Raw genomic sequence first — 26,334 nt, forward strand, 5'->3', positions numbered from 1 at the left:
ACTGTAAGCCCCTAAGCCAAGCAACCAGCTACACTGGGTGCCTACTCATTTAACAGGAAAACTGAAACAGGAGTATGCTATTAGACCACATAGCCAATGGTGCTGGGGCTCCCCAAACCTGATTTACAAACAGCCAGCCAGGGAGTGAAAGACTAGACTCCCTGAGTACCTGCAGTAAGAGAAACTCTGCCACAGCAGAAGGACAGAAGTAGCCCACACAGAGGTCACTCCTGGATCATTTGGACTCGTGACAAGAGGGAAGCACACTGCTGGGCCACAGAAGGCATCTCTTACATAAGGCCATTTCTCCAAGATCAGGAAACATAGCCGACATAGATATAAGCAGAGAGAAAGAGGCATAATGAGGAGGCAAAGGAATTCATTCAAAGAAAGGGAATAGGACAAAACCTCAGAAAAAGAACTAAATTAAACAGAAATAAGCAATCTACCTGACAAAGAGTTCAAACAAAAACTCATAAGGATGTTAACTGATATTGGGAGAAGACTGGATGAACAGAGTGAGAACATCAACAAAGAATTGGAAAATGTAAAAAAGAAACAATCAGAAATTAAGAATTCGATACTGGAAATGAAAAATTCACTAGAGGGACTCACTAGTAGAGTAGATGATACAGAAGAACACATCAGCAAGCTGGAAGAAAGACTAGAGTAAATCACCCAAGCTGGATAGAAAAAAGAATTAGACAGAATGAGAACAGTCTAAGGGAACTCTGGGACAATATCAAGTGCACTAAAATTCATATTATATGTGTCCCAGAAGGAGAAGAGAGAGACAAAGAGGTAGAGAATATATTTGTAGAAATAATAGCTGAAAATTTTCCAAATCTAAGGAAGGAAACAGACATCAAAGTACAGGAAGCACAGAGAGCACAAAACAAGATAAGCCCAAAGAGGCCCACACCAAGACACATTACAATTAAAATGCACAAAATTAAAGATATAGAGACAATCCTAAAAGCAGCAAGAGAAAGGTAACAAGTGACATACAAAGGAAAGCACATAAGGCTATTGGCAGCCTTCTCAGCCAAAACCCTACAGGCTAGAAGAGAGTGGCATGACATATTTAAATTACTGAAACGAAAAAACCTATATCCAAGAATACTCTATCCAGCAAGGTTATCATTCAGAATGGAAGGAGAGATAAACAGCTTCCCAGACAAGCAAAAATGAAAGGAGTTTATTGCCAAGAAATCAGTTCTACAAGAAATGATGAAGGGACTTAAGTGGGAAAGAGAAGCCCACAAATAGGGATAAGAAAATTATCAACAAAACAAAACAGGCAATAAAATTACTGGTAAAGTCAAAAATATAGTAAAGGTAGCAGATCAAACACTTATGAAGATAATATGAAAGTTAAAAGACAAAAGTAATATATTACCTATTTCAATAATAAGAGGATAATGGATAGACAAACACAAACCAAGCGATTATATATGATTTCAAAAACATAAAATATGGGAGGAAGGTAGTAAAACAGTAGAGCTTTTAGAAGAGGCCAAGCTAAAGAGACTATCAACTCAATATAGATTGCTATATATGTAGAACATTATATAGGAACCTCATGATAATCACAAACCAGAAACCTAAAATGAGTAAACAAATAAGTAAGAGGAAAGAAAGAAAACATATTACTAAAGAAAGCCATCAAACCACAAAGGAAGACAGCAAGAGAAGAAGAAAGGAACAGAGAACTACTAAAAGACCCAGAAAAAGTAACAAAATAGCAATAAGTGCATATTTACCAATAGCTACTTTAAACATCAATGGACTAAATACTCCAATCAAAAGGCATAGGGTGGCCAACTGGATAAAAAAAACAAGACCCATACATATGCTGCATACAAGAGACACTGTTCAGACGTAAAGACACTCACAAACTGAAAGGGAAGGAAGGAAAAAGATACTCCATGCAAATGGCAATGAAAAGAAAGCAGAGTAGCAATACTTAGACAAAATAGAATTCAAAACAAAAACTGTAACAAGAGACAAAGAAGGGCACTACATAATGATAAAGGGAACAATCTAACAAGAGGATATAACACTTGTAAGTATCTATGCACCCAACAAAGGAGCACCTAAATAGATAAAGAAATTATTAACAGACATAAAAGGAGAAATGGACAGTAATACAGTAACAGTAGGGGACTTTAACACTCCACTTACACCAATGGACACATCATCCAAACAGAAGATCAATAAGGAAACACTGGCCTTAAATGAAACATTAGACCAGATGGACTTAGTAGATATATCTAGAACATTCCATCCAAAAACCACAGAATACACATTCTTTTCCCATGCACATGGAAGATTCTCCAGGACTGATCACATATTAGGCCACAAAACAAGTCTCAATAAATTTAAGAAGATCAAAATAATACCAAGCATCTTTTCTGACCACAAAGGTGTGAAACTAGAAATCAACTACAGGAAGAAAATCAGAAAACCTACAAAAATGCGGGGATTAAAAAAGATGCTATGGAACAACGACTGGGTCAATGAAGAAATCAAAACAGAAATCAAAAAATTCCAGGAGACAAATGAAAATGAAAATACTACACGCAAAAATATATGGAATACAGCAAAAGTGGTCCTATGGGGCCAACCCCGTGAGTGAGTGGTTAAGTTCGCACACTCTGCTTTGGTGGTCCAGGGTTTCCCCAGTTCACATCCTAGGCATGGACATGGCACCACTCATCCAGGCATGTTGAGGCAGCATCCCACATGACACAACTAGAAGGACCCACAACTAATAATATATAGCTATGTACTGGGGGGATTTGGGGAGAAGGAGCAAAAAAAAAGAAACAAGAAAAGATTGGCAACATTTCTTAGCTCAGGTGCCAATCTTGAAAATAATAATAATAATAAACATTCTGTTTAAAAAAAGTGGTTATAAGAGGGAAGGTTATAGCAAGTCAGGTCTACATCAACAAACAAGAAAAATCCCAAATAAACAATCTAACAGTGCACCTAAAGGAACTGGACAAAAAAGAACAAAGCCCCAAGTCAGCAGAAGGAAGGAAATAATAAAAATCACAGCAGAAATAAACTAAATAGAGGCAAAAAAAAAAAAAAAAAAAAACAAGAGAAAAAAACGAATGAAACCAAAGGCTGGTGCATTGAAAAGATAAACAAAATTGACAAACTTTTAGCTAGACTCACCAAGAAAAAAAGAGAGCAGCCTCAAATAAATAAAATCAGAAATGAAAGAGGAGAAATTACAACAGACACCTCAGAAATACAAAAAATTATAAGAAAATACTACGAAAAGCTAAAAGCTATACCCCAACAAATTGGATAATCTGGAAGAAATGGATAAATTCTTAGAATCATACAACTTTCCAAAACTGGACTAAGAAGAAGTAGAGAATTTGAATAGACCAATCCCCAGTAAGGAGATTGAAACAGTAATCAAAAACCTCCCAAAAAATAAAAGTCCAGGACCAGATGGCTTTCCTGGTGAATTCTACCAAACATTCACAGAAGAATTCATACCTATCCTTCTCAAACTCTTACAAAAAACTGAAGAGGGGAAGCGTCCTAACTATATTACCCTGATACCAAAACCAGACAAGAACAAAACAAAAAGAGAAAATTAAGGGTCAATATCACTGACAAACATCGATGCAAAAATCCTCAACAAAATACGAGCAAACCAAATACAATATGTTAAAAAGATCATACATCATGATCAAGTGGGTTTCATTGCAGGGATGCAGGGATGGTTCAACATCCAGAAATCAATCAATGTGATAAACCACATTAACGAAGAATAAAAATCACATGATCATCTCAATAGATACTGAGAAAGCATTTGACAAGATACAACATCCATTTATGATAAAAACTCTAAATAAAATGAGTGTAGAGGGAAAACACCTCAAGATAATAAAGGCCATATATGACAAACCCACAGCCAATATCATTCTCAATGCAGAAAAACTGAAAGCTATCCCTCTAGGAACAGGAACCAGACAGGGATGCCCACTGTCACCTCTTATTTAACATAGTATTAGAAGTCCTAGACAGAGCAATCAGGCAAGAAAAAGAAATAAAAGGTATCCAATTTGGAAAAGAGAAGTGCAACTGTCACTATTTGCAGATGACATGATTTTATATATAGAAAACCCTAATGAATTCACTAAAACACTTTCAGAAACAATAAATGACTACAGTCAAGTCTCAGGACACAAAATCAACATGCAAAAATCTGTTGTGTTTCTATACACTAATGATGAAGTAGCAGAAAGATAATTAAGAATACAATCCCATTTACAATTGAAACAAAAGGAATAAAATATCTAGGAATAAACTTAACAAAAGAGGTGAAAGATTTGTACACTGAAAACTATAAAACATTGCTGAAAGAAATTGAACAAGACAGAAAGAAATGGAAGATGTTCCATGCTCATGGATTGCAAGAATTAACATGTTAAAATGCCATACTCCCTAAAGCAATCTATAGCTTCAATGCAATCCCTATCAAAGTTCCAACAACATTTTTCACAGAAATACAAAAAAGAATCTTAAAATTTATATGAAACAACAAGACCCCAAATAGCTAAAGGAATCCTGAGGTAAAATAACAAAGCTGGAGGCATCACAGTCTCTGATTTCAAAATATGCTACGAAGCTATAATAATCAAAACAGCATGGTACTGGCACAAAAACAGACACACAGATCAATGGAACAGAATCAAGAGCCCAGAAATAAATCCACAAATTTATGGAGAGCTAATTTTCAACAAGAGAGCCCAGAGCATACAAAGGAGAAAGCAGAGTCTCTTCAATAAATGGTGTTGGGAAAACCAGACAGCCACATGCAAAAGAATGAAAGTAGACCATTACCTTACACCATGTACAAAAATCAACTCAAAATGGATTAAAAACTTGAATGTAAGACCAAAAACCATGAAACTTCTAGAAGAAAGCATAGGGAGTATGCTCTTCAACGTCAGTCTTAGCAGCCTATTTTCAAGTACCATGTCTGACCTGGCAAGGGAAACAAAAGAAAAAATGAACAAATGGGACTACATCAAACTAAAAAGCTTCTGCACAGCAAAGGAAACCATCAAAAAAACGAAAAGGCAACCTAACAATTGGGAGAAGATATTTTCAAACTATATATCAGAGAAGGAGTTAATATCAAAATATACAAAGAACTCATATGTCTCAACAACAAAAAAAACCCAACAACCCAACTAAAAAATGGGCAAAAGATCTGAACAGAGATTTCTCCAAGGAAGATACACGATGGCCAACAGGCACATGAAAAGATGTTCAACATCACTAATTATTAGGGAAATGCAAATCAAAACTACAATGAGATATCACCTCACTCTGGTCAGGATGGCTAACAAAACAGGAAACAACAAGTGTTGGAGAGGATGTAGAGAGAAGGGAACCCTTGTACACTGCTGGTGGGAGTGCAAACTGGTGCAGCCACTATGGAAAGGAGCATGGAGTATCCTCAGAAAATTAAGAATAGCTCTACCATATGTTCCAGCCATTCCGCTGCTGGGTATTTATCCAAAGAACTTGAAAACACAAATGCATAAAGATACATGCACCCCTATGTTCATCACAGCATTATTCCCAATAACCAAGACTTGGAAGCAACCTAGGTGCCCATCAAGGGACAAATGGATAAAGAAGAAGTGGTATATATACTCAATAGAATACTACTCAGCCATAAGAGATGATGAATTCTGGCCATTTGTGACAACATGGATGGACCTTGAGGGTATTATACTAAGTGAGATAAGTCAGAGGGAGAAAGTCAAATACTGTATGATCTCACGCATAAGTAGAAGATAAAAACAACAACAAACAAACACATAGCAACAGAGATTGGATTGGTGGTTACCAGAGGGGAAGGGTGGAGGGAGGTGGGCAAAGGGGTGATTAGGCTCACGGGTGGTCATGAATTATAATTAGTCTTTGCTTGGTGAACATGATAATATACACAGAACTTGAAATATATTACAATGTACACCTGAAAGTTACATAATATTATAATCCAATGTTACTGCAATTAAAAAATAAATAAATAAATAGTAAAATAGATTTTAAAATAAATAGAAAAGAAAGGGGAGGTTATGAATTACAAAAGGACACAACAAAATTTGGTGGGGTGAGGAATATGTTCATTATTTTTATTGTAGTGATTGTTTCACAGGTGTCAAAACTCATCAAATAATAAAATTTAAATATAAAAAACAAAAACAAAATAGAGGAAGACTAACACAGATGTTAGCTCAGGGCCATTCTTCCTCAGGCAAAAAGAGGAAGATTGGCTACAGATGTTACTCAGGGCCAATCTCCTTCACCAAAAAAAAAGAAACACCATATAATGGAGAAAATTTCTGCAATCACATGTCTGATAAGCAATTTGTATCTAGACTATATAAAGGACACTTACAACTCAATAATAAAAAGACAAATAACCCAATTAAAAAATAAGCAAACAGGCCAGACCTGTGGCATAGTGGTTAAGTTCAGCACGCTACACTTCAGTGACCCAGGTTCATGGGTTCAGATCTATATCACTCAGGTGTAGAGTCTGGATGTGAACCTACACACCACTCATCAAGCCATCCTGTGGCAGCATCCCACATACAAAATAGGGGAAGATTGTCACAGATGTTAGCTCTGGGCAAATCTTCCTCAGAAAAAAAAAAAAGAAAAGAAAAGAAAAAAATGGGCAAAAGGATGTGAATAGACATATCTCCTAAGAAGATATACAAATGCCGAATAAGACATGAAAGGATTCTCGGCACCAGTAGCCATCATGGAAATTCAAATCAAAATCACAATGAACCTCACACTTGTTAGGGTAACTATAATCAAAAAGATAATAAATGTTGGCAAAGATGTGGAAAGCTTGGACTCCTCATCCATGGATGGCCCAATGTAAAATTTTTCAGCCACTTTGGAAAATAATCTAGCCACTCCTTAAAGTGTTAAACATAGAGTTGTCATATGATCCAGCAATTGTATTCCTAGTTATATACCCAAGAGAAATTAAAACATATGTCCACACAACTTGTACCTGAATGTTCATAGCAGCATTATTCATGACTAAAAACTGTAAACAACCCAAATGTCCATCAACTGATGAATAGATAAATAAAATGTCGTATATCCATACAATGGAATATTATTCAGCGATATAAAGGAATAAAGTTCTGATGCATGCTACAGCATGGACAAAGCTTGAAAACATTATGCTAAGTGAGAGAAGGCAATTACAAAAGACCACTTATTATATGATCCCATTTATATGAAATGTCCAGAATAGGCAAATCCACAGAGACCAAAAATAGATTAGAGTTACCTAGGGCTGAGGAGGTTAGGAGAAATGGGGAGTGGTTGCTAATGGGTATGGGATTTCTTTTTGAGGTAATGAAAATGTTTTAAAATTGATTGTTGTAGTGGTTACACAATTCTGTGAATAAACTAAGAACAACTGAATTGTACACTTTAAGTGGGTGAATTGAATTGTATGTGAATTATATCTCAATAAGACTGTTATAATTTTTAAAATTCATTGATTGAGCCTAGGTCATGTGCCTACCCACTAGCTGCAAAGGAGGTTGAGAAAGTGATTATCTGACTTTTTCAGTCTTCCTCCAGCCAAAACATGTATGAAAAGAATCCTCTAAATCTAGGATAACTCAGATGCTAGGCAGCCAAAAAAATTGATAAATATTTTATAAGGCAGTTAAGAGTGTAATAAGTGCTATATGAGTAATACTAAGTGGAAAAGCAATTAAGTCTCCTAGGAGGAAAAGATGTCTTTTGAAAGGAAAAGCATTGGTACTGCCCCTTCTCTAAACTCATTCATCACACGTTGTATTCCGTTGTCTTGGGTGTATATTAGTCTTATCTCCTCTAAGAAACTGTAAGCTCCTTGAGATCATTTGAGATTATAAACTCCTTGAGATCTACTTTTCTTGCAGGCCTCAACCAAATCTAGCAAGTGTTGAATGGTCACTAATTGATTTAACTAGTTGCGATGTCATACACCTTCACCACAACTGTCAGCTTTATTATTATAAGTTTAGGGTTATTTTTCATCCAGCTTTTTTAATATATATTAATTGAAAAATTTTGGAGCTTTTAAAGATTGAGGGGATTCTTAAATGTAATTGGTTGCTAGATTACTGTATCCCTTGGCTTTTTAATAACAAACCTTCTTTGTGACTTTCGCTTACAGAAATATTTTCAATTAATGGGTTAGTTACTCTGGCTCTTTACAAAGCATCTTGCCTTCCTAACTTGATAAAGCTCGAAGCCAAAGACTCAAATACAGATTAAAAATGAAAATGATGTAAATTCTTCCAGTGTTTGAGCAAAGGGCAGGCAGGGAACCAGAACACCGTGATTTCTAATTTTGAGAAAATCCAAACTAATGTGTTGTATATGACCTTAATTTATCTTAAAAATAATGTACTTCTAGGGGCTGGCCCCATGGCCGAGTGGTTAAGTTCGCGCGCTCCACTGCAGGCGGCCCAGTGTTTCGTTGGTTCGAATCCTGGGCGCGGACATGGCACTGCTCGTCAGACCATGCAGAGGCAGCGTCCCACATGCCACAACTAGAAGAACCCACAACGAAGAATACACAACTATGTACCGGGGGGCTTTGGGGAGAAAAAGGAAAAAATAAAATCTTTAAAAAATAATAATAATAATAATGTACTTCTAGTACTGATGGTAATACTTGACACTGCATTGTGGCAAAGCAACAGGGCATAAAGATTCCTGACATGTGTCCTTGTCTAATTTCTCAATTAAGCCACAGGCAATGGAAAAATCTATACTTTGTTAAAATGTACGGACTTACGGCAGATGTTTAAGCCAGTTTAATTCTCTCACAAACTCCGTTTAAATATATATATGTTCCTATCTATATTTCTACCTATAATGCACAAAAAAATTTTTTTAAGTGTTTGAATTTTGGAAACTATAACAACAAAACCTATGTTTGTTGTGGGCTTGCCGTGTTTAAAAAAAGTTTGTTCTTAAGTCACTTTTAATTTCTTTCTTCAAAATACTTGCATAGCTAATTATCTTTGATTTTAACCACCTGCAGAGCTGGAAATGTCCATTTTTTTAATATTATCTGTACCTGGATAGGCTTATTCAAAACAACAATAAAAAAAAAGCAGACGTTCTCAAATATTTGTTCCAGTTTAACTTAAGGGATCCTTACACATCCTGATGCAATTTTAACTCAAGGAGCCTAACTACCACTTCTGTGTTATGAAATTCCAAATGTTGGCATTTTAATCTGTATTTAAGAAAAAGCACTAAATAATTTATGTTTACACTTCTTTCAAGTTTTATGTGCTTAGAGTCTAATAGTCTCTCTTCAAAAGCAACAGAGAAACATCATGATTCTGTAAATGAGCCGTGTGTTCCAACAGTAAGTATCGGGTAATCTTGTGTTTTGGTTTTAATGTAATCATTACTGTAATCATTACTTGTGAATGTAATCATTCAAAAGTGTTTTCCTACTATACAGACAGCGCCTGGGACAATGGAAAATATAAATATGATTTTCATTTGTGCATTGACTATTTCCAACTGAACAGTGAATATTTTGTCTCCTTGATCTCAGTTCTGTTTAGTTTTTGTTTGTTTAATTTTTTAGGTAGGATAAAGCAAATAATCTCGGAAAGATGGATTCTACTAGGTTGCAAATTTTTTTCTTAATGAAATCTACAAACTGAGTACCTAATCTTCTAAGTCAGCCGTTGTGGATATCTACTCCTAATGTTCTAAAAGTGCAAATATTTGGGGGGAAAATCTAGAACGAACGTCATGGTTCAAAGGGATCCAATTATACTGAACATTTTTCCTTGGGATTTTCATACTTCATTTGAGAAAGATAACTTTCTTACCTCACCCTAAATGAAACAAGTTTGGGTTCCATGATCTTAATTTCAAGCATATCATTCTCTGACCAGCTCACTCTGTCCTATACCCAACAATCCTGCATTAGGACGTCTTCAGTCCATTGATCCTACCACCTTTTCACTGTCCTTGCCCCTCATGTACACACTTCTCTCACTCACCCACCCTCCACTCCCTTTTCTCACCCTCCCTTCTCTTAGTTGGTTGGCAATAACCTCAACCCTTATTAAATCCTACTCTGCCTGCTCCACGTAGCTGACTGATCTCACTTTAAATTCATGACCACTAACCCCAAGTGGGCCCTCTATGCTGCCTGGTAAGCTATTTCCCTAAACCAATCATTGTCCCATTCTCCTAGGCAACTGAATCATAATCTCTTCCAGTTGATGACCTTGGTTCCTATTTCAATGAAGGAGCCATAATGATTCTTTTAAAATAAATCAAATAGTGTTATTTCTCTGCTCAAAACCCTCCAGTGGCTTTCCTTCTCCCTCATAGTAAACACCAAAGTCCTTACAATGACTTATAAAGCCCTATGTGATCTGGGTCTATTACCTCTCTAACCTCATCTCCTGTGTTCTCCCCTCCATTACTGCTCCTGCCTTACTGGCCTCCTTGTTGTTCAGTTAACACAACAAGCACTTTCTTACCTCAGGGCCATGGCACTAGCTGTTTCCTCTGCCTAGAACACTCTTCCCCCAGATATATTTACATGGTTCACCCCTTTGCCTCGTTTGTCTTTTTTCCCAGTGAGCCTTCTCTGACCTTTTTATTTAAATTTGAATCCCTCCTTCACCCTAGAATGCCCTCTACCCCTTTCCTACTTCATTCTTCCCCATAGCACTTATCACCATCTGCACACTATATATTTTACTTGTTTTGTTTATTGTCTATATCCACCCAGTAGAATGTAAGCTTGGGCCTACAGCCTGGATGGTGACCTATTTTGTCCACTGCTGAAGCCCCAACACCTAGAATAGTACCTGATACATAGTGGATGCTTAATAAATATTTTTTGAAGGAATGAATGAATGAGTGAATGAATGAATGAGGCATCTTTATTAAAGGATTTGTGTCTAAACCTTACCTATTGCTTGGTAGTTTATATCAGGTTGCTGCCTCTGTAGTCATTAGCAAAGAACACTTAAATCCAAATTTATGTTTGATTGGCAAAAAGAAGTTGAAGAATCACAAAAATAATCTCACCAGATGTCAGCAACATGGCAAAGCAAGCAGTTTTCATTTTCTCTCCCCCTTTGAACTACAACTAAATGGACATTCATTGATCAATGGAGGATACTCACACAGCACCTCAGGATGCCTGAGAGATCTATACTGCTATACATCAGAAAGTGGATGGACTACCCCTGGGGAGGAAGTGGAGATAGGTGAAAACTCTCTGGCCCCCAGATAGCCTAGCAGCTACTAGCAACTCTCTCCCAGCTGACATGCTCATAGCACTGCCACAGCCCTGAGGGTGGGCATGCGCATCAGCACAACTGTGGAAACAGGTGACTACAGCTCTAACCCCCCTGTGATTGCCCTGTGGACCAGTGGGAAAATTCATTGACCCACACAAGCCCCAGGGAGAGTCTCTGCTCAGCCCTAGTGGAGAGGCCCCACCCACCAAGCGTAAATGCTGGGCGACCTAAGAGCAGAAGTGGCACAGCAGGGCTAGCTAACCGCAAGCTGCATTAGATGTCCATAGCTCTGCTATAGCCCAGAGCGGGCAAGTGAGATCCAGTGGGACCAGACAGCAGCAGAGCTGCAAGTCTGGGTGACCCAGCTCCCAGCTGCTGTGAAAGCCCATAACACCACTGCAGTCCCTAAGGAGGGAGCATGTCTAGGCAGTCTGTGGGATCAGGCAGCAGCAACCAAAGGCCCTGTGTGATTGTTCCTACAGTTTACAGGCGACCCCACAGGGCCACTGTGATCCCAAGGATCACAGCCTTGGTCAGGAACCACTGACAGGGATCCTGGTTGGCACAGATTACATGGCTGCTGCCCCTCCCCCCCAGTGGAAGCAGTGACCAAACTCTATCCCTATGTAGGGGCACAAATCCAGTCCACCAAGCAGTATGAAAAAAATATGTTAAATCTCTGGAACAGAAGGAAAATGACAAGTACCCAGAAAACAATCCCGAAGACACAGAATCTATAACCTAAATGACAAAGAATTAAAAACAGCTATGATTTTAAAACTCAATGGGTTAAAAGAGAATACAGAGAGACAACTCAATGACTTCAGGAGCTGTTTCACAAAAGAGCTTGATACTATAAAGAAGAACCAATCAGAAATGTTGGAGATGAAAAGCACAATGGAGGAGATTAAGAAAAATCTGGACTCCCTGAAGAGTAGAGCTGATAATATGGAGGACAGAATTAGCAGTCTGGAAGATAGGAATAAAGAAATGCATCAGATAGAGGAGGAAAAAGAACTAAGACTAAAAAGAAATGAAGAAACTCTCTGAGAAATATCCGACTCAATTAGGAAATGCAACATAAAGATTATAGGTATCCCAGAGGGAGAAGAGAAGGAGAATGGAGAAGAAAGCTTGTTCAAAGAAATAATAGCTGAGAATTTCCCAAACCTAGGGAGGGAGCTGGAAATCCATGTGATGGAAGCCAATAGATCTCCAAACTTTATCAATGTAAAAAGCTAACCCTAAGGCATATAGTAGTGAAAGTTGCAAAAGTTAACAACAAAGAGAAAATATTAAGGGCAGCAAGGCAGAAGAAAATAACCTACAAAGGAACCTCTATCAGGCTGTCAGGATATTTCTCAGCAGAAACCTTACAGGCTGGGAGAGAGTGGAATGATATATTCAAAATTCTGAAAGACAAAAACTTTCAGGCAAGAATACTCTATGCAGTGAAAATATCCTCCTAATATGATGGAGAAATAAAAACTTTCCCAGATAAACAAAAGTTAAGGGAATTCATCGCCACAAGATGCTCCCTACAAGAAATGCTCAGGAAGGCCTTCATACCGAAAAAAAAAAAAGGAAAGGGGTTACAAAACCCTTAGCAGGGAGATAAGTAGAAAGAAAAAAATCAGAAAATTGCAGCTTTCCATTGGAACAAGCTAGCAAATGCTTAAGTATAACTTTAAAGCTAAAGGGAAGGGAAACACTAAGAATAAATATAATCTTGTCATTTTAAACACAAACTCACAACACAAGAAAGAAAAAAGATGTAACAATAACAACCTAGAAGAGGAAGAGGGAAGAGATGGAACCGGGTTAGTCCAAGGAAATAAGAGGCTATCAGAAAATGGACTATCTCATCTATGAGATGTTTTATACAAACCATATGGTAACCACTAAACAAATAATTAAAACAGAGACACAAATTAAAAATAAGGAGAAAACTAAGAAAACCAGCATAGAAAAGTACCTAACTGAATGGGTAGTCCGAAATACATGGGATACAAAGGAAAGGCACGAGAACTGGAAAATGAGTGATAAAATGGCAGCATTAGTCCCCAAAATTTCAGTAACCACTCTAAATGTAAATAGATTGAATTCTCCAATCAAAAGACATGAAGTGTCAGGATGGATTAAAAAACAAGACCCAACCAATATGCTGCCTCCAGGAATTACACCTCAGCCCCAAAGTCAAACACAGACTCAGAGTGAAGGGATGGAAGACGATACTCCAAGCTAATAGCAAACATAAGAAAGCAGGTGTCGCCATACTTATATCAGACAAAGTAGACTTCAAGGCAAAACAGGTAAAGAGAGACAAAGAGGGACAGTATAGAATGATAAAAGGGACACTCCACCAAGAAGACATAACACTTATAAATATATATGCACCAAACACAGGAGCACCAAAATATGTAAGCAACTGTTAACAAAACTAAAAGGAGATATCAACAACAATACAATAATAGTAGGGGACCTCAACACCCCACCAACACCAATAGATAGATCATCTAGACAGAAAGTCAACAAGGAAATTGTAGAATTAAATGAAAAACTAGACCAGATGGACTTAATAGATATATATAGAACACTCCATCCAAAAACAGCAGGTTACACATTCTTCTCAAGTACTCATGGAACCTTCTCAAGGACAGACCACATGTTAGGAAACAAAGAAAGCCTCAACAAATTTAAGAGGATTGAAATAATATCAAGCATCTTTTCTGACCATAATGCTAAGAAACTGGACACTAATTACAAGAATAAAGCTGAGAAAGGGGTAAAGATGTGAAATTAAACAAACAAAATTGACAAACCCTTAGCCAGGCTCATTAAGAAAAAAAGAGAGAAGACTCAATAAATAAAATCAGAAATGAAAGAGGAGAAATCACAATGGATACCACAGAAATACATAAGATTATAAGAGAATACCATGAAAAACTATATGCCAACAAACTGGACAACCTAGAAGAAATGGGTAAATTCTTAGACTCTTACAACCTCCCAAAACTGAATCAAGAAGAAACAGAGAACGTGAATAGATCAATCACAAGCAAAGAGATTGAAACAGTAATCAAAAACTTCCCAAAAAATAAAAGTCCAGGACCAGACCACTTCTCTGGAGAATTCTACCAAACATTCAAAGAAGGCTTAATACCTATCCTTCTCAAACTATTCCAGAAAATTGAGGAACATGGAGCACTTCCTAACATATTCTACAAGGCCAACATCACCCTGATCCCAAAACCAGACAAGGACAACACAAAACTAAGGCCAATATCACTGATGAACATAGATGCAAAAATCCTCAACAACATATTGGCAAACCGAATACAGCAATACATTAAAAAGATCATACGCCATGACCAAGTGGGATTTATACCAGGGACAAAGGGACGGTTCCACAGCCACATTCAATCAATATGATATACCACATTAACAAAATGAGGAACAAAAACCAAATGATCTTCTCAATAGATGCAGAAAAAGCATTTGACAAGATCCAACATCCATTTATGATAAAAACTCTCAATAAGGGGCTGGCCCCATGGCCGAGTGGTTAAGTTTGCGCACTCTGCTTCAGCAGCCCAGGGTTTCACCAGTTCAAATCCTGGGCAAGGATATGGCACCACTCATCAGGCCACACTGAGGCAGCATCCCACATGCCACAACTAGAAGGACCCACAACTAGAAATATACAACTATGTACTAGGGGGCTTTGGGGAGAAAAAGGAAAAATAAAATCTGAAAAAAAAAACTCTCAATAAAATGAGTATAGAATGAAAGTACCTCAACATAATAAAGCCCATATATTACAAACCCAAAGCCAACATCATACTTAATGGGGAAAAACTGAAAGCCATCCCTCTGAGAACAGGAATAAGACAAGGATGCCCACTCTCTCCACTCTTATTCAACATAGTGCTGGAGGTTTGGGCCAGAGAAATTAGGCAGGAAACAAAGTTAAAGGAATCCAAATAGGCAATGAAGAAGGGAAACTCTTGCTGTTTGCAGACAACATGATCTTATATACAGAAACCCCTAAAAAAATCCATCAGAGAGCTACTAGAAGTAAGCAACAATTACAAAGTTGCAGGGCACAAAATCAACTTATATAAATCAGTAGCATTTCTATACTCTAATAACAAACTAATAGAGAACTCAAACACGATCCCATTCATAATCACAACAAAAAGAATAAAATATCTTGGAATAAATTTAACCAAAGAAGTGAAAGACCTATAAAATGAAAACTACAAGACTTTCCTAAAAGAAACCAATGACGACATAAAGAGATGGAAAGACATTCCATGCACATGGATTGGAAGAATAAACATAGTTAAAATGCCCGTACTACCTAAAGCAATCTACAGATTCAGTGCAGTCCCAATCAGAATCCCAATGACATTCTTCACAGAAATAGAAAAAAGAATCCTGAACATCATATGGGGCAAGAAAAGACCTTGAATTGCTAAAGCAATCCTGAGAAAAAAGAACAAACCTGGAGGCATCACAATCCCTGACTTCAAAATATACTACAAGCCATCATAATCAAAACGGCATGGTACTGCTACAAATACAGGCACACAGATCAATGGAACAGAATTGAAAGCCCAGAAATAAAACCACACATCTATGGACAGCTAATCTTCAACAAGGAGCTGAGAACATACAATGGGGAAAAGAAAGTCTCTTCAACAAATGGTGTTGGGAAAACTGGACGGCCACATGTAAAAGAATGAAAATAGACCATTCTTTTACGCCATTCACAAAAATAAACTCAAAATGGATCAAAGACTTAAAGGTAAGACCTGAAACCATAAGACTTCTAGAAGAAAATATAGGCAGGACACTCTTTGACATCAGTCTTAAAAGGATCTTTTCAGATACCATGTCTTCTCTGACAAGGGAAACAACAGAAAGAATAAACAAATGGGACTTCATCAGACTAAAGAGCTTCTACAAGGCAAGGGAAAACAGGATTGAAACAAAAACACAACCACCAACTGGGAAAAAATATTTGCAAACCAAATATCCAACAAGGGGTTAATCTCCATAATATATAAAGAACTCACACAACTCAACAACAAAAAATCAAGCAACCCAATCAAAAACTAAGCAGGGGATATGAACAGACATTTCTCCAAAGAAGATATATGGATGGCCAATAGGCACATGAAAAGATGCTCATCATCACTGATCATCAGGGAAATGCAAATCAAAGCTACACTAAGATATCACCTTACACCCATTAGAATGGCTAAAATAACCAAGACAAAAAATATTGGGGAGGCTGTGGAGAAAAAAGGAACCCTCATACACTGCTGGTGGGAATGCAAACTGGTGCAGCCACTATGGAAAACAGTATGGAGATTTCTCAAAAAAATAAAAATAGAAATACCATATGACCCAGCCATCCCACTACTGTGTATCTATCCAAAGAACTTGAAATCGGCAATTCAAAGAGACCCATGCACCCCTATGTTCATTGCAGCATTATTTACAATAGCTAAGACATGGAAGCAACCTAAGTTTCCATCGACTGATGACTGGATAAAGAAGATGCAGTGTGTGTGTGTGTGTGTGTATATATATATATATATATATATATATATATATATATATATACAATGGAATACTACTCAGCCATAAAAAAGGAGACAATCATCCCATTCACAACAACATGGATTGACCTTAAGGGTATTATGTTAAGCGAAATAAGCCAGATAGAGAAAGACAAACTCTGTATGACTCCACTCATATGTGGAAGATAAACAAACACAAAGACAAAGAGTACAGATTAGTGGTTACCAGGGGGGTGGGGGATGGGCACAAAGGGTGAAGTGGTGCACCTGTAACATGACTGACAAATAATAATGTACAACTGAAATTTCACAAGGTTGTAAGCTATCATAACCTCATTTAAAAAAATTGACAAAATAATAATAATCATCATCATCTTACCCTGCCAGGGTAGAGCAGCTGTGCCCAGTTCTGTGCCTAGCAGGAGCATCTGGGATCAGTTTTCTTTGCCCAGAAAAAAGGAGCTGCTGTAGTCCATTTTCAGCAGATATCTCAGAAATAATGGCTTGTAACTCAAAGCTGCTTTTTCTCTTTTTAAAAAAATCATAAAATTCACAAAAATTATACTATGCCCATGAAATCTGCATAAGTCTCATTCACATTAAACACTACTACTCAGCTCACTACAAAAGTGCTTTTTAAGTAGCAAAAGTGGCATGTGTAGGCAATGCAAAAAGAACATATTAATAAGGTATTTTATCAATATATAAATATAATGAAATTTTATTGTACCATAAATCACTCAAAGTGTTTTCTTAGATCTATTTTTAAAGACAGCATTAAATTATGTAGATCTATATCTTTAATACATTACAATTTAGGGTGTTGGGTTAGAGATTTTAATTGAGTAGTGGTTTGGGAATTTTTTTGAAGGAAAAAAAAGCAAGATCAATTTTCCCTTTGTAGGCTTAGGTAGGTAGTATGAATGTCACATATATTACCTGCTTTATAAATCATTTTTTAAGTTCCCTCTTCCATCTCAACACTCATAAAAACTGAGCAAACCACTGAAAAACTCTCCAAATTTAAACCATTAAAATGAAATCTGTCTCTGAATGTTTGAAAGGATTTGCCTTAAAAATGTCAGTTTGAAAAAATATATATCAGGTTGAGATTAAGTCAATAAAATTAATCACTCATGACCCTGAAGGAGGAAAATGGGGGAGAGGGGACCTGGAAAACACTGCAGACTTTAACGTTGCTATAAGGGAAGGGACTTTGGGGATTTCTGTTAATTCACCATAGTTAAATTCAAATACAGGCTTTTCTTTGTTATTCAACTTGTGGTGTCATTTTTTTTTTCATCATCAAAATTGACCAAGAAATAGCTAGTAGAATTTTTTCATTTGGATTTATTAGCTGCATAAGCTAGCTAAAATCTATATAAAAGTTCCAAGACAAATTAGTTGACTTGAATACCAACTACAGTGACAAGGTCACCTTTTTTTTTTAAAGCTGCTGCATTGCAGTTGATAACCATGGATGTGAAAAACAGCTGATTTGTGGTTCCTTATATGCTAACCATTGTCTCTTGTATCCAAAATGTGCAGAGCTAAGTAGGGAAGGCAGAGAGTAATGAGCTGAGCGAGGCAGCTTTCTGCCTTCTTGTAGCACTTGTGGATGTAGCTGCACAGTTCAACCACCAACTGCTGTTACTCCGTTTTGTGAGCATGTGTCTCATCTCGCCAAACACTGCACCTAGAGCAGTGCTGGGAGTTTCCTGTTTCCTCCATTGACCATGTTCCTTAAGGTTGGACCATGTCTAATTCACCTTTCTAAATCTCACACAACTAGTTTCATTAAAGGCATGGACATATATATTCCCTATTAAACAACAAGCCCTTGAAAGAATTAAAAACCCAGTCTAATTCATCTTGTATTCGCTAGCACAGTGCCTTAAACCTATTGGCACTGAATAAATAAATAAATGTTGGCTCAATGCTGAATGAATGATTGAATAATGAATGAACAAATGAATATCAAATACTCTACAATCCCATGATAAGTGACCTCCAGGAATAACTTCTATACAACAGAGCACCTTTGTGGTCCAAGCCCTCCTATGTCAGCTGCCTGCTTCAGAGATGGGAAATCAGAACTATCTCTGCTGCAGTAACTTCAACATAGCTGGGCCCATTCCCAGCAGAATTTAGAATAACACGTAACATTCATGTCCTAGAGCTAGTCCCTCAAGCTGTAAGATGGAAAATCAAATTCCCTACCAGTTACAACTAGTTTGGCCACTAGAGGGCACTTGTATTAGCCATGTCTCCAATTTGGGAAGGGGGTCTGTTCCAACAGTCCTTTGGTAAGTATATAGCTTGTAACTCTGAGAGCATTCATTTAAAAAAATAAATAAAAATAAGAGATCCACAGAAAACTTATAAATGGGCTAACTAAATTTATAGTATGTCTATAGTACTGTAATTTACTAATACTATATAATCTTAGTACTAAACTACATTAGACTAGCTAGACTAGACATACTATAGTATACAGTAGTTCCCCCTAACCTGCAGTTTCACTGTCCACGGTTTCAGTTACCCGTGGTCAACCACAGTAAGGAGGCAGATTTTCCTCCTTCTGACATATTGTGAGGTCAATAATAGCCTAACTCTGTCACAACACCTACATCATTCACCTCACTTCACCTAATCACATAGGCATTTTATCATCTCATATCATCACAAGAAGGGTGAGTACAGTACAATAAGATATTTTGAGAGAGAGAGAACGCACATACACATAAATTTTATTTCAGTATATTGTGATAATTGTTCTATTTTATTATTAGTTATTGTTGTTTAACTTCTCACTGTGCCTAATTGATAAATTAAACTTTATCAGAGCTATGTATGTATAGGGAAAAACATAGGATAGATAGGGTTCAGTACGATCTACAGTTTCAAGCATCCACTGGGGGTCTTGGAATGTATCCTCCCACGGATAAGGGGGGCTACTGTACTTCATTACAATATTTTCCAAAGTGTGGTTCTGGGAACTTGTAAAACATAAATATAGAATCTGGGGCAGGGGCCAGCCCTGTGGCTGAGTGGTTAAGTTCTCATACTCCACTTCAGCAGCCCAGGGTTTCCCCAGTTTGGATCCTGAGCACAGACCTAGCACCGCTCATCAGGCCATGTCAAGGTGGCATCCCACATAGCAGAGCCAGAAGGACCTACAACTAGAATATACAGCTATGTACTGGGGGGCTTTGGGGAGAAGAAGGAGAGAAAAAGAAGACTGGCAACAGATGTTAGCTCAGGTACCATCTTTAAAAAAAAAAGAAGAAGAAGAAGAATCCAGGGCCTTATCAGAGAACCACTAAATCCAAATCTTTGCATGGGGCCTAGGAATATGCATTTTAGTAAGCTCCCAGGGAATTTCTTGCAGAATCTTTTCCATAGAAAATATCACCAATTAAGACCACATTCCTATGGGAAAGTCATTCATAATTTCAACTAAAGATTCAAAGAATGAATCTTCCCTCCCTCCCTCCCAACCCCTGCTGAAGCACTTTCTTATTACATTAGAGATGCCCCATTCCTACTATGCTCCAAGTTCCCATTGGTGGTCTGTCACCTGAGAGAGAGCCTCCAACAAAGCTCAGGTGATAATAAGGGAAACTGATGAAGAGGGATGGGATCTCAAGAGGTATGGATAAAGGGATAAAGGCATCGGTGGGACCTCCTGCCACTATAAGTCTACAGGAACACTCCCTGCACACACACTTCCTTGCAAGTCCTCTCTCTCTCTCAAGTCAGTGTCACCCCATCCCCAGCTACCCATTTCTCTGCTATCCCCCACTGACTTTGACTGTGATTTCTCTCTTCTCCTTGCCTTACCTCAAAACAGGGCCCAAACTCACACCCTCTCCCCTGCTGTCCCTAAAGGCAGTATCTAATGCCTGTGTGATTTCCTTATTATCAGCAACCAAGAGAAATAAATAGCAACTAAAAAGAATCTCCCCTCTGCATTGTCTCATTCACTGTAGGTAGGGTTGCCAGATAAAAGATAGGACACCCAATTAATTTAAATTTCAATGAGTAATTTTTTTAGTATAACTATATCCCAAATATTTCATGGAACATTGTTATACCAAAACATTATTCATTGTCTGAAATTCAGACTTCACTGGACATCGTGTAGTTTTTATTTGTGAAATCTGACAACCCTAGCTGTAGGGGAAGAAGAAAGTACACAGAGGTGATCACAAGTGATGATGAAAGTCTTTACGTGCCTAAAGGACTGCAGCGAGAATCATGTACATGTTAGGAATCCCAGATTCAATCTCCTCTGGGCAGCTCCCCTCAGAAGCAGAGAGTGCTAGAGATGGAATGAAGCCCTCCAAGACTATGGATGAGCCTAGTGTTGAGGCAGGCAAGACTAGAGAACAGAATAGAACAGTGTAGAAAACTATAGAAAATATCAGACTGCACCACATATAGTAAGAGTAATTATTGTTTCCTTAACAACAGGTATGAAATTTTTGTATTGGTACATATGTACTGGTATTGGGTCACCATGTAAAATACATTTCTTATTGGAGTGCAGTCAAAATAGTTTGATAAAGACTGCCCTGGGCCATCTAGCAAAGGCAGGTACCCTCTGTGAACACCTGACTGAAAGGAATATATGTAAGTTGGGAAATATCCATAGTATGTTAGCCTATTTATTTGAGCAGTTCCTACTCCCTAGCACATATCTTTGATGTGAGTGATCTGGAATAATAGTCTATTGTAGCAAAGACTGCCTCTGTCCTCCTCTTTCCTGATGAAACATCAGACCACATCTTCCAAATGTCTTGCAGCTCACTAAAATCATGAGACTGGTTCTCATCAGCAGAATGTGGGAGAGGGGATGATGTGTGTCACCTCTAGTGAGGTGGTTAAGAGCATGTACAACTTTTCCACACTCTCTCCCCACCTTGTCTGAAGGCTGGACACAGGCTAGATTTCAAGGTCTTAGAAGATGGTGGAATGATTCGTTGAAAAAGGTCTGCATCCCAGCATTGGACCAAAGCGCCAACCTACCCCTAACAACCTGCATTGGCTTTATTATGTTGAGCCACATTTTGGGTTGTTTATTTTAGCAGACTAACCTGACTGCCACAGTTATATTCTTATTTATACAGAAGGCAGATAACTTAAAATTGCAAATATACTCAAGCCAGTATAAATTGCTACACAAATGGACTCTATAAAAGTGTACCAGCCTTGAACCAGTTGCTTCAGGAATGTTTTCCATTTTATTAGCATAATGATGGCATTTACTTACCAATGGTTTTGTAATTGTGAATTACCAATATTACCAGTTTGATCCTTGAGTTTCTTTTTCCATACATTGATTTTTATATGAATCATAATAGGAAAATTATGGTTATTTATATGTTTGTCATTCACAGGCAAAAAAATTGGAACCATTAATGCCAGGATAGTGAGGAATAAATTATATACATCTGATACCCTTCAAAATAATCTTATATAGGACTACAATCCTATGTGCATTTAGCCTCATCTATCTTTCTTGATAGTAGGATTAACTCTCTAAATAAATAATTTACAAAAGTGACTCAGATGAACCCAGTTAACTTATGCTGCTGTCTATCTTAAGTCTCCATTACCTCCAGGATAAGATCCGAATGCCACAGCACATCGTGCCCTTCATGTCCTTGCTCATCTCCCTTGACTGGGTCCCCACATCCCCATCCTCTCACATTTAAGCAATGCTGAATTACTTGTAATTTGTACAAGTCATCTAAAAAGCACATTTAAAATGTAGATTTTTGGACCCCACTGTTAAGAGTCATGTTCACTAGGTTTGGGGTAAGACCCTGGGTTCTGAATTTCAATAAACATCTCAGGTGACTCTGATGCAGGAATTATAAATCATCTGTTGAGAAATTATTTAAAACAAATGATAAAAATACATAACACTTTAAGATGTTTTACAGAATTTTAGCAAGAAAAAATGCTACAAAATGCATTTATTTCTATTATTTTTAAACATATAGACCGGTTACTGATTTTATTCATAAATGAAGTTATAAAAATAACTAGGTAGTACATTTCTAAAATATCTACTGAATTTATTTCTAAAATAACTAAACTATTAAAGCCATTTTCCACTTTGATTAAGAAAAGTATTAACAACTATTCTAACTTCAACTGCTATGTTCTTTAAATCATGACCATATATTATAAAACAAAATATTGGATTAATTTCTATTTTGATTAGGCTGATTTAAAAAAATAGCAGGGGCTGGCACTGTGACCAAGTGGTTAAGTTCTCTCGCTCTGCTTCAGCAGCCCAGGGTTTCACCGGTTCAGATCCCAGGCGCAGACAAGGCACTGTCCCACACAGCAGAACTAGAGGGACCTGCAACTAGAATATACAACTGTGTACAGTGGACTTTGGGGAGAAGAAAAAACAAATAGATAGCAGTAATATAAACAGGTAATATTGCCGTCTGAATCATGAGAAATAAACAGTCACATATTAAATCCAGTGGGAAAAAAACAGCCTCCAACGGCCAGTAGAGGCTACAATCTCACAGAGTCCAAAGAAAAATTCATTTTTCAAAATTAAATTTTGGTCCAGAGGATAGTTCCATATATATGAACTACCAATGCTCCATTATAACTTCTTGACTATTAGTTCAGTTCCCAGAACTAGAGCATTTTTAGTGAAATTTGGAAACAGACCTAGGTTTTCATTCCCCACTTCACTTCAATCCACTGTGAGACGTTTTGCAAATCACTCCCTTTTCCTTTTTACACTCCTCATCTATAAAATAGGATTAACACTTGCTAATAACTTAAGATTGAAAAAAAAGAGCATAATTATGTCTCTGACAAAATTTGAGAATCTAAGAAATAAATCACTGGATATAAAGCAAAATGTAATTATCCTGGAAGTTTTCCCTGTTGCTCTATTCATAGAGTACTTATTTCAAAAATAAATATTGAAAAAAAATCGTTCTCATGGTTAATACTAATAAATATTTATTGAGGAGCCTATAGGGTATTCGGCAATGTACTAGTCAGAGACCTTACATTCAATTTGAAATAGATTCACATTGCAGAGAAATATATAACCTAAATTAGAGTTTCAGGAATTGGAGACTGGCCAGGTTCTCCTCTGGGAAAAAAGAATTCAAATACATGAAGAGTTAACTGGGTACATGAGAACTGGACACAAATCTCAATGGCTGAGCTAAACTACTTTCTCAGACACCAGTCCTACAAACATCACTGTCAGATTTCTTCTATAAAGAAGCACAACTATAATCCCCACGAGACCTGAAGAAGCACCTCCTCTGAAGTCTAGGACTTCAGCTCTTCTCCACAGCCATCTAAACAGGGTGGCCCAAAGGAATCTCAGTTTTAATAAAACCTCAAGCCTCCCCACAGAGTACCTCTATTTAGAATTCTAGACTTGGCTTCTTAGATTAAGAATTCTTTTTAACCAATTTGTAGAGCTTTAGTCAAGGCATGAAATAACATGTTGCAGAGTAATTGAGCCAAGAACTTTGTGTCAAAGGTTCAAAACCTCATTCTACCTTGACTCACCCTGGGACCTGTGAAAGTGACTTCACTTCTCTGGAACTCTTTTTTCTCATCTAGAAAATGGAAAGATGAATACTAGCCTGCTTTGATCAGAGGCTTGTTACATGAGGGAAAAAATGCATTTGTAAAGGTCTTTGGAAAATACAAAGAGCTATAGAAAGGTTAGATAATAAAGGTTTTGTCTAAGCAGGATTGGAATGGTTTCTTCTCATTTGTACCCTCTGTTGAACTTACCTTTCTCTTCAGGCCTCCCTAAGGAAGTATTTTTAAATAAACTTTTAAATGCCTTTTGTATTCATGTTTCAAGTTCTCCTGGAATTGGCTTTTTTCCTCCAGCACTATATATCCAAGATAATGAGGAATTCAGAAGAACTATCTGCTGATGAAAACATCCACATGCTGGCCTGATGCCCAACAAAGATGAGTACAATCCATAAGCAACTAGAGACATCTGCCTCTTTCTACACAAGTAGTTGGGTCCCTACAGCCCTTTATCAAATTCTCATAGAATAGGAATACCTCTACCAAGGGATTTGAATTTTGAGTAGATTGAATTTCTCATCAGCTTATGAGCTTTTCCTTCTCTAGTTTATTTTCTAAAAATAATTCATTTCCTTCTGTTTTAGTTTACAAAGCACTTCTGCATATTTTAGCACACATACAACCAAAACACATGGGGGAGGAGTACTACTTGAATGAATTCACATATACTTATAAAATTATCTATCCACCCAAGTAACGAATGGATGCCCTCAGGACAAGGTGATGAAAGATGAATGTTCTACCCCGCCCCTAATTTTACAGTCATTGTATTTTGTTTGTGATGGCAAAGAAAAGAAAATAATCAAGCTAAAATATTTTTAATGTCTTATTTCACCCATCCTAAAACAAACGAAAACATAAAATAGAAAAATAAGATATAATTTTGAGTTCTGAAAAAAGGTATTGCCTTAATCCCTTTTACCAATCCAGAAGGACTAGATGAATGCTTAACAGTAATTTTCATTATTTTTCATATGGGACTGCTTTTTTAAAAAAAAGTTAAAAAACACTACTACAAGTATGGTTATACATTACAGTTAGACAGAAACTTAAAATTCTTAGAGTTTTCACATACACTATTTAATCTAGCCTCACAACAACCCTATGAGGTAGGCAGAGAAGCTATTAATATCCTCATTTCCTAGGTGAGTTAACTGAAACTCAGAGGAGCCTAAGGACACGCCCTTGACTGCTTAGTAATAACTGGTAGAGTTAAAAGTCAAACCTAGGACTGGGCTCTCTGTGTTGCACAGTGCCGCTTGCCTTGGTTATTTCAGGAAGATTAGAAAATAAGATTGGAAAAGCAGGCAGGGGCCAGATTATGGAGGATCTTGAATGCCAGGAAATGCCAAATCACTCAAGGATTGCTGTTGTTTTTTGTGTCTTGGGGGATTTTTTTGGTTTGTGTTTTAAATTAGAGCTGAGCTATAGGAAGACTAATCTAGAAGATGGATGTATAATAGATTAAGGAAAAGATGGTGTATCAGCCTGGGTGCAATCAAGAGATAGAAACCACACAGTATTTGAATAGAAAATTATAAATTAAAAAATTATTTATCTATGATAGAGGAGTAACCACAAAGATGTAAGAGAATTCTAAGGAGAACATTATGGTTGATGGAGACTAACAAAGAAGACTAAATTTAGACCTCCTCAAGGCTGGGGTAAAGACCTCACTGGAGAAGGTATAGTTGCAGCCCAATGGATAGTGGAGATGTTGGCTGGATTGGCCAGGTCAGACTTGGTCCATAGTCACTGCACAGCAAGAGATA

At 37.3% G+C, this 26,334-nt stretch overlaps 1 protein-coding gene across 8 annotated transcripts in view; it reads right to left on the reverse strand.

Annotated features, from left to right (window-relative positions):
• The window catches only part of MTERF1 (mitochondrial transcription termination factor 1), a 152,367-nt gene that overhangs the window by 80,402 nt on the left and 45,631 nt on the right, over nt 1–26,334 (reverse strand). For 4 of the 8 annotated variants that reach the window (XR_011539495.1, XR_011539496.1, XR_011539497.1 and 1 more), the window contains exons 1-2: nt 19,466–19,514; nt 17,334–17,482 (exon numbers count right to left, since the gene is read on the reverse strand). The exons of the other annotated variants lie outside the window; for them this stretch is intronic. The gene's annotated coding sequence lies outside the window, so the exon portion shown is untranslated. Of the gene's footprint in view, nt 1–17,333; nt 17,483–19,465; nt 19,515–26,334 lie in introns of those variants that run through there. 8 annotated transcript variants of the gene reach the window in all.

This window comes from Equus przewalskii, chromosome 4 (genome assembly GCF_037783145.1).
Source record: "Equus przewalskii isolate Varuska chromosome 4, EquPr2, whole genome shotgun sequence".
In the NCBI taxonomy this organism is placed as follows: domain Eukaryota; kingdom Metazoa; phylum Chordata; class Mammalia; order Perissodactyla; family Equidae; genus Equus; species Equus przewalskii.